Here is a 19,188-nt window from a genome sequence, read left to right as displayed (position 1 = left end):
TCAGTTTAGAGCATACGGTCGGAAGAAAGGGATGTACCATAAATAAGAGAAAACGAACGGAGTTAAATTTTCTACACCATTAAAAGTTTCATGACCCCTGCTTTCTCGGAACTGCCATTGATAGCAATTTGATAACCATGTTCACTTCTCGTTTCTCGCCGCTTTCCGGAATGCGTCCGTGCGCCATTGGGAAAAACAACTTGGACATTCGTTATGAGGCACCTATTATGAATTAATTCGCATCCCATTTGACCGCAGAAATTACCGTATTAGCGTTCAAATTTTCGTTAACCTGGGTACGTGCTACGTGTCTTCTATCGTAATGGAAGATTGGAAACCATCCTTCCTGGGTGCTAGACAGTAGTGTAATGGCGCTGCACACCGGCATTCTCTTCTGAACGTTTTCATATACGGATCAGTGGTCTTGCTGGGTCACGTGTGAACTAATGACTGTCATCCCATACCGGTTGGCTAAAACTGATGCATGATAATTGAATGATACCTCAGTGTCAGCGCCCTTTATGCAATAGAACTAAAATATGCTTTGCATCACCACCTTCTCTGGCCCTGACGATCGGCCATTTTGGTTATGGGGTTATGTGCAGCACGCTTACGGCACTGGTAAGTTCCTGTTTTCTCACAATAGGTCTATTTTTCCTTAATCCTCATTTTCGTCTTTCATAAAATTTTGTCATCTCCTAATCATGTTCACCCTACCCCTTTTTTGTGAGTCATCCCCGGCCTCCACGGCCATAATGAAATAATGCGCGCGTTACTGCTTGGCATCCTTTTAGGAACTTCTGGATTTTTAACCGCAACCAGATGTTGGGAGTTAATTTTGAAGGACGTACAAATAACGTGTGCGCAGTGCGCGAGCATGACCGCTTCCGCTGCTCACATAGCCCACCGCGCAGAGCATGCGCGCCGACTTACTGCGAAGCTGAGTGCCGTGACTTCAGGGTCAATGAAAAACATTGGCTCCAATCCACGCTGTGAAGGTAGTTAGAAAGCAAAGCTGTAAACGACACCCACAACAACTGCCCATGCGACGTCACATGAATTCACACACGTGGCTCTACAAAGAGTGAAACCAGAGATTCTGCCAGCCGTTAACTGGGATTCGCGGGGACGGCGTCGCGAACGCAGCAGCAGATTCGACCACGGCCGGGCTAGAGCGGCGGACGCCGCCGCTGTAGTCGGCAGAAAGAAAACGGAGAGGAGTGTCTTTCGAAGGGTGAGACAGCGTAACCTAGCCATCCTGATGTGCTAGCTTGGGGCTACACCACCGCATTCGGCATGTGAGCTTAGTAATTCCCCATTATACCGATTTAAAATAGTTATTTAGTAAGTTTGAGAATTGCGAGACCCCTGAGGGAACTTTTATAATCGTCATTTATCAAAACCAGTAGCTCCTTTCGCCTTTTGCAATACCTGTTAAAACACAACCGAAATGGTATTCACCAACTCAGAAAACGGAGTCCCATTCGTGGCAAGCAGAGCGCGAAAGGTAGCGTTTCTCTCGCTGCCAGATGTCTGTATGTAGTCTCTACATTTTGTTTTCCCGCCCTGCAAACCAACCCTTAACGTATATTTGCCGTACGACCACTTAATCCCGTCGGGTCCGGGGTAGCCAGGAGGTGCTGCCGAACAAGTTAATCAAGCCTTGCGAAGGAAGCGCGCAATGGACGCGAATCTGCGCCAAAGCAGGCCCCAAACAACCATCGCTGAAGCAGACGACAAAACCCAATGAATGGGTCCCGCCGTCGCGCTCGCCGGGTTGAGCACGCGGGAACGCTGGGTAATAGCGCCCATTCGCCGCGCCCTCTACACTGTGCCCCGTGAGTGAGGGACATTAAGAGCACGTCGGAGAGAGTGAAGTCGGCGCGCCTCTTTATTTTACTCCGTGGTCGCCTCCACCTCAGCGACGGCGTTGGGACTTTCTTGTGGCGCACGCCACGACTAAACCGTTGGCTGGTAGAGGCAGAAAGCTATGCTTTAAAACCATTGCCACGTGCGTTTGGTGAGATTGGGGTTAGGTTCGGTGTAGCCAGTTTGGAGGGTTATGTGGGTGCCGTAGGCTAGTTGTCTCATTTTCTGCTGTATTTATAAAAGCGAAGCTTTATCTGCCTCTCCTCCCGTCTTTTCGGGCGCTACTCCCGTGGCCTTGCTTGGACGCGCCGCATTAGTTTCTGACAACGCCGCCTGATGGCGTTCGCCTCCGCGCATCTCAGCCCCTGGCCGCCGCGAAAGCGTTTGAAAGAGACTGCCGCGGTTCTCGCAGTCCGCCTGGTTAAGTTGTTGCTACGATCTAAGAGAGAGCGAGTTCATTCTCTCCAAGAGTGTGGGTGACGAGTCCATTGCGCGAGCCAAGTGTGGGGAATGTGGACATAGCTTTGGCCACTCTTCACATCCGTCCGGCAGCAGCGCAAACAAAAATTAGAGACTTCCTCGCCCTGCGCTTCGTTCAAGGTGTACCAGGGGCTGCGATTCCTTGCTGCGACAACGGCCCCGACAAGACGACACTGTTGGTTTTTTTCCGGAGACTTTAAAGTCGACATGCGACAACTGGAAAACCGGTGATTACTGGCCTTCATAGAAGATGTGTACAACATGCGTCTGCTTACCTGGCGCCCTTTCCACTCATCACTGCCCACGTGGTGAGATTGACCACGTGTTCAGTAGGTTCAACAGGGGACTGCGAAGTTGGACGTTTCTCGCTTTGCCTGCTATTTCTGGACGCACTCGCCACGGGTTCGCTTTGTGTCAATTCCCACATGTGCGTGGGATACGGTTTTTTTGTTTTCGGTTTCTTGTGTTCTCGCGGATTTTTACGTGTTCTCGTTGAACCGGACGCACGTACGTACGTATTGTGTGATGGTTTCAAGACTAACTATATAAATCATCTCTTTAATGTGATAGATTTTATCCCCCAGAAGAAAGCTGTTCGCTGTGTTTGATTTAGTGCGAAAGACGAAATAACTAAGTAAAATTCTCCCTCTCTTTCTCTCCCTCGCTTTCTACAACCTTGATTTTTCCACTGTCTGCGCTTTCCCCACTAAATCTTGTTCATGCTTATTATATCCCGCATTCTTTGTGAGGTGTCCCAATCAAAAATTAAAAGCAATAGTATTACATACTCCAACTCCATCGGGACGTGAAATAAAGTACGCTATATGACACCAAATATTTGTCGTGCGGTGGTGAGAAGGAAGGTTAACAGTGCCATTAGTACTAAGAGCCTTCGTGACGCACAGTCGCGAATTCCCCGCGTTGGTTGAAGAAAACATACGGACGACTCCCGTTAATAGAAGTCAGCGGGAAACGCGAAAAAACTTTCAATTAACCTAACTTCCAATTAACCACAAAGAACAAAAATGAACGTTTTAGTAATCTGATAGCCCATTGTTTTAAAAAATGCGGTAATCGCCCTCTGACTCTTCTTGCAGAATCTTGGGGCGGGAAGTAAATGCTGCAGACTGTGGATGTGCCGGAGAGCTTCCTCTGCGGCATTCTATGCAGCAAAAACAGCTGCGCAGGGGCAAGGCCCGCAGCTACATTACCAGCCCGTAGTTGTGGGTCAGTATCAAAGTCGGGGTCGATGCCTTTTTTCGTTACTTTCCTCGTGGGTATCATCATCATCATCATCATCATCATCATCATCATCATCACCAGCCTATCTACGCCCACTGCAGGGCAAAGGCCTCTCCCATTATTCTCCAATTGCCTCGGTCCTGTGCCAACTGTGACCAATTTATCCCCGCAAACTTCTTGATCTCATCTGCCCATCTAATTTTCTGCCGCCCCCTGCAACGCTTGCCTTCTCTAGGGATCCACTCTGTTACCCTTAATGACCAGCGGTTATCTTGCCTTCGCATTACATGCCCTGCCCACGTCCATTTCTTCTTCTTAATTTCTACTAATATGTCTTTAACACCAGTTTGCTCCCTCACCCACTCCTCGTGGGTATGAACGGTCTCAATGATTCCGGTGTCCGTCAGCGACCCGCACATCTCACCGCTTACTAAGCTGTACTAAGCTGATACCAAATGTATCATACGTCCGATTGCTTCAATGCTTTAGTTCGGAAAATAACTTCTACTTAACCGATATTTTAGACTTTTAACTTCCAATTATCCAGCATTTTTAAATGCAGAGCATTTCAGTAACTCACGATGTCACCCGCGTTGACGTCCGTAGGCGTCCGTAGTCGTAGTCCGCACCCCTCCCCCTACACTATATAAAAAAAATACTATCCGGCGCCTGGTTTCGATCCCTCGACCCTGCGGGCGGAACGCAATGTACATGGTGCTCTACATGGGAGGCTAAGAACGCGCCTTATATCCTTGACTCATTCAAATTACTGCTGACGAGCGCTCTCTCATCAGCAGTTGCCACAAGTGCAACAACATTAACGTAACGCAAACTACTTAACGTCATGCGCCCCCGGAAATGCTCTGCATTTGATCGTGCCCCTCGCGAGGGGGATGTTTCACTGCGTCTCCATGCGAACAGTTTGCCATTATAGTTTCCGCCCGCTCCGGTCGGTGTCGCCACGGTTCAAACCACGGCAGGGGAGCTGCGCGGGCGTTCGTTGATCGGCGCGCGCGTTCCGGCGTGGTGGTTTGATGTTTCGCTTACTTTCGTAAGAACCAACCCAACGAGCGTTCCTAACTAAATGAACGCGGGTGCTGCCTTTACTACACATTTAATTATAATTTTTTTTTCATACTATTGCATTAAAGGCTTACGGGACCATCACTTCTCTTCAATAAACCGAAAATTCCAATTGAGGACTTGGAATTATCGGGAATCGTCTGTATTTAGATACTACTTAACTTGTCAATATTAGAAAATAGATATCTCGTTCAGATTACCACCGCCTTTGGTCCTTAGTTCAGTTGTGTTCCAAGGAATAAATCCCATAAGCATTGTGCATGCGCGTCTACACGCAAGACAATAAGTTGAAAAATTAAGAGATAATGACCGGCGTCCGAAAAGCTATGCAGGTGTCAGCAGCCACTACAGTTCCATTGCCGTAGGTTTGCTGAGTTTAACGCGTCGCACGAAGTAACGGGATGTGTAGAGAGAGAGAGAGAGAGAGAGAGAGAGAGAAGAGAGAGAGAGAGAGAGGAGAGAGAGAGAGAGAGAGAGAGAGAGAGAGAGAGAGAGAGAGAGAGAGAGAGAGAGAGAGAGAGAGAGAGAGAGAGAGAGAGAACAGCAAACGGAAAGGCCGAGAGGTTAGCCAGGCTTAGAGCCTGGATTTCTACTCGACACTGGGGAAGGGGTGTGCAGGGGATGAAAGAGAGGGCAGGAAAAAAGAGGGGAAAGGAGCAGGGCCGCGAACACACTATAGTCTCTTTGTGGGCACTGCAGTCGTCACAACAGGAGACAGCGGAAGTAAAGGCTATATACTTCTAGTGCCGCGTCCAGCGGTGTTGTCTTATGTAGACCCAGACATGGCTGATTCCGATGGCGCCATGTAACACTTATGTTAACAGAACATGCCTAACACACGAAATTGCAATCCTTGTCAACCTGATCAAACTGAGCTTGAACACATGTCCGAGTTTTTCTCTTGAACACAGGCCAATTTCTCTCTCTTCTTGGCACGTACTGTACATCACTACGAAAATTCCACCTTCGCAGAAACTGTAAATTCCATAAACATCTCCGTGCCCTCCCAATGACGAAAAACCATTCCGTCCTATTTCTTGCCTTGGAATCTGTCCCCTCTGTGCATCAAGTTAAACATACCTGTTCTCAACTGAAAAAAAAATTGGGCCTCAAATTTGCCTCCTTCAATTGGCGCGTGGCCATATTACACTGAGCCGATACTCTGATATAGCAGGCATCTTCACTGACGGTTGATTGACGCTTCACCGCAGTTCGTCTGGAACATCACTTTCTCCAACTGCGCATAGACAAGCGCTGTCATATCGTATAGAGTGCGCAATATCATCTATATCTGCTGAACTCTCCGTCAACCGCCAGCACAGTGGGTTTGAAGACAGCGCTACAAACACTATACGACGCACCAGCTGCTCCAGTCTGCCCGGCATGTATCTCGCGACGTCACGTACCTGCACCATCTAGCCTATGACGCCGTGTATGGCGTTACATTAGTGTATCCCTGCGCACTGCGGCATCGTAAGCAACGAAAACGTAGACGAGTTGGCTCGGTGTGGGTGGGCTTGCTGCCACAGGTTGTGAGGAGACTATTTTTAACCAAGCGCGATGCCCCAGCCCTAGCAAAGAATCTTGCTTTAAGGGAACGAAACTATCCCTGGTCTCCACCGAAAAACAAGCGCCCCTTCCGGCATGATATAGATCCTCGTCGAAGAGTGAGTCTGACGATGCGAATTCCACGTCCTCTAAAGACTCTACCACCGCTTGCGTCTCGGTGCCGCGCTCATGAATTCCTACCATTATTGCGTTAGCCAAACAGCAAACCCGTACTGGGACAACTGTGAATCGCCGGAAACAGCTGAGCACATCTTACTGGAGTGCCCTGCATATAACCAAGCAAGAAACGACCACGCACGGAAGACCGAGTGCCTCGACCGCAGTTTCCCAACTCGAAAAGCCCTTCTTGGACCACCGCCATCTCTCTCGTCCCAGCGGAAAGTGCTACCCGTATTATTTGATTACCTCCACGACATCGGTGTCTCTGAAACGATTTAGGAGTAAATATCATCACCCTCTGAGACCATCGGAACTTTTTACTTGCGGTTCTGAAACCCACAGGCTAACTGGTCTCTTTTTTTCAGTTCCTTCTTTCTTTTCTCTCTTCCGCGTTACTTCTAATAGGGACTTCACTCCTTCCTCCCCGTACCGCAGACTAACATGTAGGCGATAACATGCCGGGAGACCTCTCTGCTTTCTTCTAATAAACAGCTCTCTCTCTCTCTCTCTCTCTCTCTCTCTCTCTCTCTCTCTCTCTCTCTCTCTCTCTCTCTCTCTCTCTCTCTCTCTCTCTCTCTCTCATAATAAAACTTTAACACGATGCTGCTTTTATGCTAGTGGCCAAAACCTGATGTAAATAATTTCGGCTCAAAACTTGCTTTATGGGCGTCCTTCTCAATCCTGTGCAAAAGAGTTGCTGCTATATGAATATATTTAAAGATCTAGCTGTTTCTTGATATCCATCACAAAGAATAAGACAAGGCCTGTCACTGCTACCGGGCCTTCTGAGCTGACAATGAGGTGAATTTATTTTGAATTGCGTAAATTATATCTTTAGTTAAAGCCCACGTACGCAACGTACTCTGTCTAACGATGCCTGTGTACTTGCAGGTGGGAAGTTACAGAAAACCTAGACGTTTTTATGAATATAATATGAACGGTCTTATAATTTTACAAATATAAGATAAACGTGAAATCAGAAGAATGTTTCAGTACAATCCCACCAACGCAGAAGGTAGAAAACGGCTGTAGCTCTTGCTTAATCAATACTATCCCAAACAAATTATATGAACATTACCTGCTAAGATGACTATAACATTATACAGAGTTTCATTTGCTCTTTATGATCGCAAATATACTCTTTATAATTGCAAATTCACTGTGCAATTTATAATTGCACAGTGAAGTTGCAAATATTGGGGAAAGCTCGTCTGCTGTCAATTCATGTGCTTTCATCATCATCATCAGCCTACTGAGGTCCACTGTAGGACGAAGGCCTCTCCCATTGGCCTCCAACCGCTCCTGTCCTGCGCTACTCGAGTCGACAGTTTACCCTCGAATTTTTTTACTTCATCTCTTCATCGGATTAAAGGTCTTGCCCTTCTCCTATACCCATCTCTTGGTATCCACTTTGTGACCCTAATCGTCCACCGGTTGTCGGTTCTTCTCCTTTCATGGCCATTCCAAGTCCATTTCTTTTTCTTTATTCGAAGTATGATATCTTCTACTCTAGTTTATTCTTTGGTCGAAGTAGCCTGTTTCCTGCCGCTGAGTGTTACTCCTAACGTTATTCGCTCCATGGCCCGTTGAGCCGACCGAACTTTGCTTTCCAGGTGTTTAATAAGGCGCCCAATTTTAGCTCCGTAAGTCATAACCAGTAGGATGCACTGGTTGTATATTTTTCTTTTTAGTGAGAGGGGTAGCTTACTTTTCATTATGTGGGAGTTCTTGCCGAGTGCTCCCTAACCCATACCTATTCTGCGCCGGATTTCTCTCTCATGGCTGGGGTCAGCACTAGCCATCTGTCCGAGGTAGTTATATTCTTTTACTCCTTCCAGTATTTCATTTCCTAAGTTGAAGAGGACATTTTTGGCATGCTTATTCCTCCTTACTTTATATTTATTCACATTTATTTTAGCCCCACGGTCGTGTTTTGTGCTTGCAGTTCCTCAAGAATTGTTTGCAGGTGTTCTGCAGTCTCACTCAGCAAGACTATGTCGTCCGGAAACCTCAAATGGCTCAAGTATTCCCCGTTTATCCTGAGACGCTGGCTATATACGGAGCCGTTTAGAGCTGAGACGTTGGTTTACTGATTAGAATTGAGGATTTGAACTTACATGGCAGATGTCCTGACGAAAATTCGAAACCTCGCCCCGCTCCGATTAAACATGTCCGCCTCTGTACTTCCACTTGAAGCGGAAGGGCGCGCCTCTACTTCTACTTCTGCATGGGCTTCTACTAGATGGAAACGGACAGCCACACCTTCGTCCGCCTGAATAGAACTCCGGCCCTTTCAGGCTTCATTCAGGCAATTAACCAGGAAGTATGCTCAATCGCAAATTACAAGCAAGCGGGGCTTGTTTCGTGCACTCCTCGGACTGCGCCCATCTCCACTTGTCCTCCTTCTTTACCGAGGGGAAGGGCACCGAATCTTTTCTTTTAGTTGTTGTGCCTTGCTTCAGAGACGAAATGAAAGCTACGGCCTTATGCCGTGAGTTTAATCTCACAGAAAGCCAAATGCAAGACGTAAATTAAACTGTACTGTGCTCCTACATCGACATGTAAACGGAACTTTGATGACCCGACAACATCTGTCCGCTTATGTGGACTTCGTTTTAATGAGAGACTTATTTTCTGAAAGATTGTGTTCCAAAAAGAAAGAAAACCTCTAAAGCCGCCATTTCGTTCGAAGTAGCGATTCCATTGCGGCGGTTTTAGAAACGCTTCAACCAGAACATGTATAAATATCACCCAATACCGTATGTCGTGTTTCCGGTGAGTAATAAAAATCCCAGCGAGATTCGCAGGTGTGAAACAGAAATTCATAGATTATTTTTCAGGATTTAAAAAAAATGCATAAGCTCCCAAGTGTTTCGGTCCCCAAAGGAATTCATTTTTGTCCGCTCTATGCCTATGTCCCATTTTTTTCCCGCTTTTAACGTAGTACGCGCTCAAAAGTGTGGTTACGTTTTATAACAAAATATAAATAGATTGTAGGGTTTAACGCGCCGACGCAACGCAGGCGATGAGGGGCGCCGTAGTGGAGGGCTTCGGATTAATTTTGACCACCTGGGGATCTTTAACGTGCGCCGAAATCTCGTGCACACGGGCGTTCTTTTCGCTTTCATCAGAAAAGCGGCCGCCGCGGCCGGGAATCGAACCCGCGACCTTGTGCTCAACTGCGCAACGCCTTAGCCACAGAGCTACCGCAGTGAGTTTTTATAAAAAACGACTGTCTTTCTTAGGCTACCTAAAGCCGAAAATTTTTGTATGTATGTATGTATGTATGTATGTATGTATGTATGTATGTATGTATGTATGTATGTATGTATGTATGTATGTATGTATGTATGTATGTATGTATGTATGTATGTATGTATGTATGTATGTCCCTCGATTCAGTCTTCCGGCCGAAAGGGATAAAAATAGGCAAAACGTTTCCAAACCATTAAATTTAGAAACAGACTTCATACGTGCCAACATTCTTGAGAAAAAGGACAACATTGGGCATATTTGTAGCAAAACATCAATGTCCAACTGCTACTCATAGTGTTATTTTAATTTAAAATAAATGCGGGCGTGATATTTTCGATAGCAAATAAAAAATACGCGTAAAAAATATTTTGAGCCAGAAATATAAAAAGCACGCGCGAGCCTGGACCTCGTTTCAATGTTTTAAGTTCAACAGTAACAAAAGATTCTAGCGGATGGCGCGAGCAGGGAAGGAGGAGGAGGAGGAATAAACGTTTATTTTATAAATTTAATGCAAATGGGTGGCCGCCTCAGTCCAGCTTGCCGCGTGCTTTCGCTGCTCGGGGCCCGCCCCGCTGGATCAGGTTTTGCTGGTCCGGCAGGTCCAAGTTGTTCAGCGCGCATTCTCACTACTCCGGAGTAGGTGAGGGAAGTGGGGTGGGTGGTGCGCGCAGAAGACTACAGGGTGGGTTGTAGGGGCTGGGGTGTGGAAATCAGGGGAGTTGATGGTGAAATGGCTGGGGGAGGTGTGAGACAGGGTGGTGGCGTTTTGGCATGTATTTGTTTGGAGACGTCGCCAGATGCGGGATTCTTCGTTGGTGACTGTTGGTGGATGAGGGTATTCTCGGTGGGTGGTGGTAGTGCGATAAGATATCGGATTGGGTGGCTGGAGCAGGGGAACGCAAGAAAATTGAATTGGCTTTAGCAAAACTTCACCGTGTTTATCGTGAGGGACCCGAAATGGAGGGGAAGGTCATTAGAGGTGGGCTGGCAAGAAAAGAGAGGCATTTACGAGGCAGAGCCGGCAGAAGACTATCGTCTTTCGACGCCATTTGCAGCAAAGTGAGCAAATACGCAGCTAATTTTTTTATCAAGGTACTTATACTTCTCTTTATAGTGTCGAGCATTTTATCATTATGCTTAGAGGTCAGAATATTACACGCAATTAAGAAATGTTATTAAACCCGGCTGTGTTTATTATAAGGCATCTGTGTTGCGGTTCATGCACAAGAACACATTTGCTGCCGTGCGCTGCGGTTGCAAAGCGTTAGTGAAAGATGACGCCCCTCCGAACGTTAAAAAAGCATAACAAATGAATGTAATAAGTATTTTTTTGTTGTTTTCAGTATCTCAGCTTCTTTTTTCTGCAACGTCACGCGAGCATGCATGCCTACAGAAATTTTTAAGTGAGAACGAAAGAGCTGTGGTGAAACACCTCTGAGCCATGTCAAAACGTGCGAGGGAAGAAAACCGCGATTTCTCTTTTACGTATAAAAAAACACGGGACAAGAAAGGTGAGTAGGCCGATAAAAATACAACTCATTGTATTTTTATTTCGAAAAGCGGCTCCCCTCAACCGAACTAATTTTGTCTGCCCTGGAGCAATACGCCGAACATGCGGCAATAAAAATCTCGAGGAGGCGTCGCATGCGCTGGATTCTTGTAGTTTAACTGAGCCTTCGAAAGTTTTGCGGTTCGCATCGTGAGTGCAGAACGGCTGTAAATTTTTAATGTGCATTTTACGAAAGACACGTAGTAGAACCTCTTTTTTTCTGTTGCATTTTTGCTGACCGCCGACGACTCTGCGCATGGCCAACCGCCATTAAGCATACCTGTTTGTTTCAACCGCTTAGCACACTGTGATTGCATCTCTCAGAATTCAGTTCGCTAGTGCGGGAGTGAAAAAAATTCTTGATCGCATTCACAACACCTCGTACTGATTAGTTTGGCTCTGAGGCGCGGTGAACGAATGCTGCGAACCAAGGAGTTCCCCTCGCCGCCTTGGAACGGGAGCAGAGCGTCAAGGGGAGCTTCGAAATACGCAGTGGACGAAGCGAGCAGGCAGAAATTTCGACGACCGCGGGAAAGGACGTCAAGGTTTTTCTACGTCAGCTACGGAGGGAATTTTTTATCGCGCATTTTCTTCTGGCGAAATCGATGTTTGAAATATTCACTTTATGTAGAGCGGGCCCTCAAACTCTCTACCGGAGTTCATTTGTCCGCCCCAACACGTTCGCATCAATAGAGAGTAAAACGTGTATTTAACAGTAATTATAACGGGTGATTTGCTTTCAAATAAGTTCTAAAACAAAAAACTAAACCAAATCTTGCTTTTTACTCAATAATTGGAGACGCTGTGCTCCCGTCTAACACCATGTGACTAAATTATTGGGCGCCGCGAAAAAAATTCCGTGGAGACGATAAAACTCCCTGAATGCAGACGAAAAAAGACGACTTCGAGGTCCTTGCGAACGTATTTTGGTGGCTTCGTTTATACAGTAAACCCCCGCTGCCCATCTACCTTTTTTAGTGTCTGGGAGGAGGAGTGGATGATCCCACCCGTTGTGCATTCTAGGGCCACGAAAGGCCGTCACACTTTACTTCAGCAGAGGCCAAAGGCTGCGATCAGAGCATCTTCGCGCAAGCGTAACTTTTACGAATTTACAGCTTCTCTCGTAAACCATTTGCTCTCGTTTTGTAATCATAAGGCGCTCCCAAAATTGCCTCAAGACGTTTTCGGGAATTTCTGTTGAAAATGTTTGGAAAAGTGTCTATCGGGCTATCAGATGGCCATCTCGTAATTTTCGACAGTTCAGTCCTTATTCACTTCCTTAATATCGCATGGGAACACTGTAGCGGGTGTTCGAAGAGATGGCCTCCGTTGTTTACGATGGGGCGCCTTCCTTCGGCCTCTCCGTTGTCATGACTAGGATATCTGCCTCAAAAATCGCTCCAGGAAAAAAAGCCTAAATTGAAGTCACTAATAAAACTAGCGGTCACTTTTTTTCTCTCCCAATTGAGAGGTGAACGCATTGTAAACACCCGTTTCTTGCTCTTATGCCTGGTCACTGCGGAGACGCAAACAAGTGCGCTAAAGCTCGTGACCTGAAAACAAGTACAATGACAACCCTCCAGTGAAATTTCCATTGATATATTTAGGATTGTAGAAACATGATCACCGCTCACTATCTCTTACTGATGCACAGGCCAATCCTAGACACCTCATAAGCTCCTAGTATCGGAGAATATGTGCTGGTAATTTTCCGCAGCGTGATATTCCTTTGCAGCTTTCCCTTCCCTTAGGCCCGCAGTAGAGTAGTTCGATGTACAGTCATAGACAAATGAAATACGAACACGAAATATGAACCAAAGTAGGCAAAATTGAAAAATGCGCATGCTGTCCGTTGAGATAAAATACTGGCCCGCTGTTGGTATATCTGGAAAGACACATTTGTTTTTGTAACTAAGCGGCACGTCATTTTGACTATCATGGAAAGAAATCGCGCTATTTGCGTGTGTTGGTTTATATTTTCGCGTACGAGTTTCATTTGTCCATGAGTGTACACCTGTCGGACAGTTGGGGCAGCCTCTCTCAAGCTTTGATGGGATTTGTCTCGATGGTAACTTCAGAAATTTGCACTTCATAGCTCATATGTAACTCATAAAATGGTAAGGGACCCCTCGCCTTAACTGGTGCAAGCTGTTATGCAGTAAATGTGATGAGCAGTAAAAGACTGCGCGCATTTTGCCATCAGTAAACATTGCAGTTAAACTTCAGTAAACCTAATGCAGGTAGGAATCTCAGAACAGCTCGTGGAGAAGCTTGTAGCGAAATTTTCATCGCTTTACGAGGGTCAGGAAAATTTTTAATTCCTGTTGTGCCATTCAATGAAGCTGCGCTATAAAAAAGAAATAAATACTGATAAAATAAGTTTATGACATAGCCCGTTTAAGCCACCACCTACGCTTGTTCCTTATTCTCCTTTGATAGTTAGTCACAGAAGTCCACCTGAGATTTATCGTTCACAAAACCCCTGCGAGCGTTACTAGCCAGGTTTGTTATTCTCAAATATTAAAACAACACGTCTACAGGCCCCCCAAATTGAGCCTTTTTAATACAGCCGATAATCTTCTAAAGATAAACTTTTAGTAAACGTGAAGCAGATAAGTCAAGCTTGAAAAAAAATAACGTACGGACACAAATGCTGGGCTGCATTTCAAAGCGTACATATTTTCAATCTCCCCACATAGGATAAAATCCCATAAAGTATCAAGCACAAGAGCGGGTGGAAGTTTTCAAGACCTGCTAATTTCGGTCGAGACCGATAAGATGATCAAGATTTCTTTGGGACCGACTTCCAAAGTCGTGAGACCCAACCACCGCGGGCGGTGTACGATGCCATGCAGTGATAATTACTCGGCAAGGTAAACAACTATAAGGGCATATAGTTTAAAAATTTAACAGTCTTCACACAACAAGGTCACTATCCCCTCCTGACCGGGCGCGGCCATACGTACGCCACGCGCTTAATTCCTCGTCGGCCGACGTGTCAGCTATATTCCATGCAGACGTAGTGGGAACGAAGTCATTTATAACAGTGACCTAGTGACATTTTGTCACCTCTGATGCCTGCTGATTATTGAGCCAAGAGGAGCTATTTTTCGCTCCCCTAATATAGCGGTTTCTACCGGGTTCGGGCCTACGAACACGCACCACGCTTTCCTTTGTCGCCGCGATTTCCACCAGTGACGTGCACACATTGTTTCCGATGATGGCCAGGCATTGGCAAGTTGCCTTGTCGGCGGCTTTCTGCATGACCACCATCGTGCTCGTTGCCAAAACACGCGCGCATGTCCACTTACCGGCACGTTTGGCGGCGAGGCGCGCGGCTGCTGCTCGGAAGTGGGGCGGCGGAGACCGCGTGCCGGCGCCGGAGAAGCGCGGGAGACGTCCGCGCGCACGGGCGACGGCACTGCTGCACACTAGCGCCCGGACGCCGCTGAGCACGCGATTTGAACCTGCGTCGGGTCCCGGGGCCGCCAAGTGCGAGCCCCGAAGGAGGCGGGGCGCGCACGCGCGCTGCGAGCTCTCGTCGCGGCCCGCTGGGGAAAGGGAGGCTGGAAAGAGATGCGCCGCGCGCGTCAGCACGTTGGCGCGCGCAAAGTTGGTAGCGCGCGCGCGCAGGCGAACGCCGACGGGGTGCGCGGGCTCTCTCCGCGTCGAGAGCGGCTTGAGTGGAGCGCGTCAACAAGTGACGCAGGGGACAAGACACCGAAGGGCGGCCCACCCTGCTTGATGCTGGCACTAGGAGAAGACTGCGTCCCGCTACGCGCGGGTTAGGACACCGGGCACGCGTCGGAACCGGCTTTGCCGAAGGGGCACCTGGTTAGAATTCCACTTTGGTACTGAGAAGACCGCAAAACTCTGTCCTTTTCAATTTCTAGGGAATAGTAAACTAAACAATTTCTATTCCTGGATTGACCGGACCACTCAATACGATTCCTTCAATACCCAGGAATCAGATCACACATTTCCATCCTTGGAATGGCCGGAACATTCTTTTCAAAAGAAGTAGCTCTAGGCAAAAACAGCTCCATGCAAGCGATACAAAACACGCGGAGAATTGCCCGAAATGTGCGACGTGCATCTACACGTATAGATGGGGTTGTACAAATTTGTTTAGGTCGCTTTCTGGCCGGACGGACATGCTGGCAGCAGGTGGCAAATTCCAAAGCAGCGCGACCTCAGCGCCATTGTAGTCAGTTTAGGGTTGATGCGTCACCGAGATATTTTTAAAGGGTTCTTCAATGGATACGGAGTTTATAACTGTCGCCAGGGAATTATGCGTTATTTTGATCGTTTTTCAAAAGGGAGGGTAGAGAGGAAAGGGGTTTTTACCAAAGCTTGGCGGTGAATGCTTGCTCCTCCTTTTGTTTTCAATAGGGCAAATGGCAGCTTTCACTAGCAATTGCCAATTGAAAACGCATAAAAAAAAGCTAAACCCAGTCCCACCCAGTGTGAAACCTGCTGCAACAGCGGTGCTGCGGTCCTCTCGTGGCGGCTCCAACGTCAACGGGCGCTACAGTCGCGCCGTCGCCGCTCATATTCTACGGTTCGCGCGAAGAAATTGGCACCTAAGTGTCAGCGGCGAGAGTCTCTAGCGGGAGGGAGACACCCGCCCCTACCAGAACACTGCCCCCTCTATCGGTGGGTCTGGGAACGTTTTCTGTAAGGCCGCCGGCGGGTACGGGAACCTGCCACAACCTCTGCGTTGCGCACGACCTTCAGCAGAGTTACAAAAAGCGTCGACCTACAGCACCTCCGCTGAAAAAACAGGCCGCCTCACTACCGCGCAGGCTTGGTTTCCATTTAGATTGCAGCCTAACGCTGCGCTTTAGTGTACATGTACATGCAGGCGAAGCAATTACGGGGGTGAGGTTGGCAGCTATGGTTCATTTTACTATAAATGCAATGTTTTTTACACTTTCTGGGGAAAAATTACACCATCTTCCCTTGGGGAACCCTGATGAGGATGCGAAGCATCATGGGGGTTCCGTGTGGTTCCATTGTGTTGCCGTTATGTGGAGTGATCTGGTCTTTAGTAGCGCCAGAGGGAATTCCGCGTCCGGGTCCACACCGGTGGCAAAGGCACGCAAGTACTGTTGTGTGACGGTGAGTAGGCGGTGGTTCTCGAGGCGCCGAAACTCGTTCATCATGTTCTTGTCGATGTTGTCGTCTCTGTGATAGAATCGGTAGTCTCCGTCAGCGTTGGTGAGGTAAAGGTTGTTGACGTTGGTGCACCGGCTCAGAGCAACGTACACGCCCTCCTCTTCGCAGCTTTGTCTTCTTCTCCTTCTTCTTCTTCAATGGTTCCCCTACGGGAAGATGACGGCGGTGGTTCAACACGAAGCTATCTCGTGATGGATTCTTTGGCTGGCCAATCCCTAGAAGCATCCTGCCACAATCATCATCAGAGGCGCTGCGGACGAGGCACGGACAAGTGACATGCCCCTGAGCAAGAGATGCTTTGCATCTAAGCGTTGGTGAGGTAAAGGTTGTTGACGTTGGTGCACCGGCTGAGAGCAACGTACACACCCTCCTCTTCGCAGCTTTGTCTTCTTCTCCTTCTTCTTCTTCAGCGGTTCCCCTACGGGAAGATGATGACGGTGGTTGAACGCGAAGCTATCTCGTGATGGATCCTTTGGTTGGCCAATCCCTAGGGGCATCCTGCCACAGTCATCATCAGAGGCGCTGCGGACGGGGCACGGACAAGTGACATGCCCGCGAGCAAGAGATGCTTCGCATCTAAGCGTTGGTGAGGTGAAGGTTGTTGACGTTGGTGCACCGGCTGAGAGCAATGTAACCCGCCCAATTTTTTACCAATATCACGGGAGCGTCGACCGTTCCGTCGATCAGCGCCGTATGATGGGGTGATACGACAAACTCGGCGAGAGTAACCGCATGCGCACTAAGCGAAGGCCGCAGCTGCCGTCGTCTGCTAGGCTGTTCCAAGAGCAGGCAGCCGCCCCGTACTGCTGTTACCGCTTGCTTTCACTTGCCCTCTTCGCCCCGTTAACGGCGGGTTGAAGGGTAGTGATAAGCGAATGAAAAAATCGGGGTGGCTGCCTGCCCTTGGAACAGCCTAGCAGAAGACGACAGCAGCGGCCTTTGCTTAATGCGCATGCGGTTACTCTCGCCTGGTTTGTCGTATCACCCCATCATACGGCGCTGATCGACGGAACGGTCGACGCTCCCGTGATATTGGTAAAAAATTGGGCGGGTGTACACGCCCTCCCCTTCGCAGCTTTGTCTTCTTCTTCTTCTTCTTCTTCAGAAGTTCCCCTACGGTAAGATGACGACGGTGGTTGAACGCGAAGCTATCTAGTGATGGATTTTTGGTTGGCCAATCCCAACGGGCATCCTGCCACAATCATCATCAGAGGCGCTGCGGACGGGGCACAGACAAGTGACATCCCCCAGAGCAAGAGATGCTCCGCATCTAAAACACAATGATCTAACGTTTTTGTAGCATGGTCCAGAAATTACAACAAATCGCGCATTTATCAGGACCGTAGTAAAGCTCTCTGTTTAAGACTACCTTGTTTTGCATGCGATCAGCTTAGGCATTCAATATTATCTGTAGAAAAAACATGAATCTGCGCTCGAATCTATGACTTGCAGGCAATTATTCGCCAAAAGAAAACATCCACGCAGTTATATTGCTACAGACTATCTGAAAGTGTTGCAGAAAGCGGGGGCTGTCTTGTGGTTGTAATTAATTTGATTACCATGAGAACAGTGTGAAAGAAGATCGCATATGGGAATAAAATAAAGGGATTCGATTGGCTACACATATCAAAAGAAGCGCAGCCTGACACAGTGAGGCGCACGCAATTGCTCACCAATGAATTTTACATATATGATAATGACATACGACATATAATAAAAAACAACGCCAAGCTTGTCCAAGCATCATGGTAGGACAAGGCCATGAATGTAAGCCATAAATATGCCCAAGGATAAACAATGCGCCAGTTACACGGGGATATCGTCACGCGTATGTTTACAAAATGAAGGGAAAACGTTCAATCTCTTTAGAAAGCTAAAATCTTATTGTGCGTGCACTCAATTCCGTGACTGATGTGTACAAACCGCGCAGACATTTTTGATGAGAAGTGTTGTGCTTTCGGAGTAGATATTTACCTCACAGGGAGTAAAACAGGGTTTATCAGCTCTGCAAAAGATTCAATTTAGTGAATAATATTCGAAGAAGAAGAAAGTGTGGGTTTTTAACATCCGGCGGTTAATCAACGCTGCGTCAGCATGAAAGATGAGGGCGTATCTCTTACCCTCTTTTACACCTACTAATAGAGCAGCTCATTCGCAACCAAATCGCCCACTATCTCCAATCCATAAGACTCCAATTAATTTCCACCCACACAAGCAGGCTTTCGCCCACCTCAGCCCCGCTGACATCCTCCGATTCCTGAAATGGGTAATTAATCGGCGATACTCCCAACAACCTTCTTGCACTAGACCTACGACCTAAAGAAAGCCATAGACTGCGTAAGCCAACAATTTCTTCCGTAAAAACTTGTTGATGCATTTCCCAGTCAAAAGCCCAAACCTGGATACGTAGCTTCCTCCAAATGCACCCCATTCAACCGTACATGGTACCACATGTATACACGTTACGCGAAACATGTAGCTAAACACCGTTACTCATTACTGGCTCAAAAAGTAACTATATACGTTACTCTTTACCGATTCTCAGAAGGAACGCGTGAGTTACCCATAAAGTAATGAGTTACACTTCACTTTACTCTAGCAGTAGCGGCCTCTCCAAGTTTTCATCGGTAATCTTTCCCCGCTTCCTCGGCCCGTGATGAATGCATCGGTTTTTTTCGGAGTTTTGTACGTCTGCAATTTGATTTTCGGCTTCAATATCCAGGACTAACGTCTTTTAATCTGCGCCACCTTAACTATTCGTTTGTCTTGGCCTTTGTTATCATAACGTTAGCCACATGCCTTCT

General features: G+C 47.5%; 1 protein-coding gene across 1 annotated transcript in view; it reads right to left on the bottom strand.

The window, feature by feature from the left end:
* The window catches only part of LOC144173652 (neuropeptide F receptor-like), a 590,379-nt gene extending 575,728 nt beyond the window's left edge, over positions 1-14,651 (bottom strand). Inside the window, exon 1 of the mRNA XM_077701988.1 lies at positions 14,518-14,651. The gene's annotated coding sequence lies outside the window, so the exon portion shown is untranslated. The remainder of the gene's footprint in view (positions 1-14,517) is intronic.
* Positions 14,652-19,188: the final 4,537 nt, after the last annotated feature.

This window comes from Haemaphysalis longicornis, unplaced genomic scaffold (genome assembly GCF_048455015.1).
Source record: "Haemaphysalis longicornis isolate Haplotype H1 unplaced genomic scaffold, Haemaphysalis longicornis Haplotype H1 scaffold_1, whole genome shotgun sequence".
NCBI classification, from domain to species: Eukaryota; Metazoa; Arthropoda; class Arachnida; order Ixodida; family Ixodidae; genus Haemaphysalis; species Haemaphysalis longicornis.
This window is presented reverse-complemented; position numbering and strand designations above follow the sequence as displayed.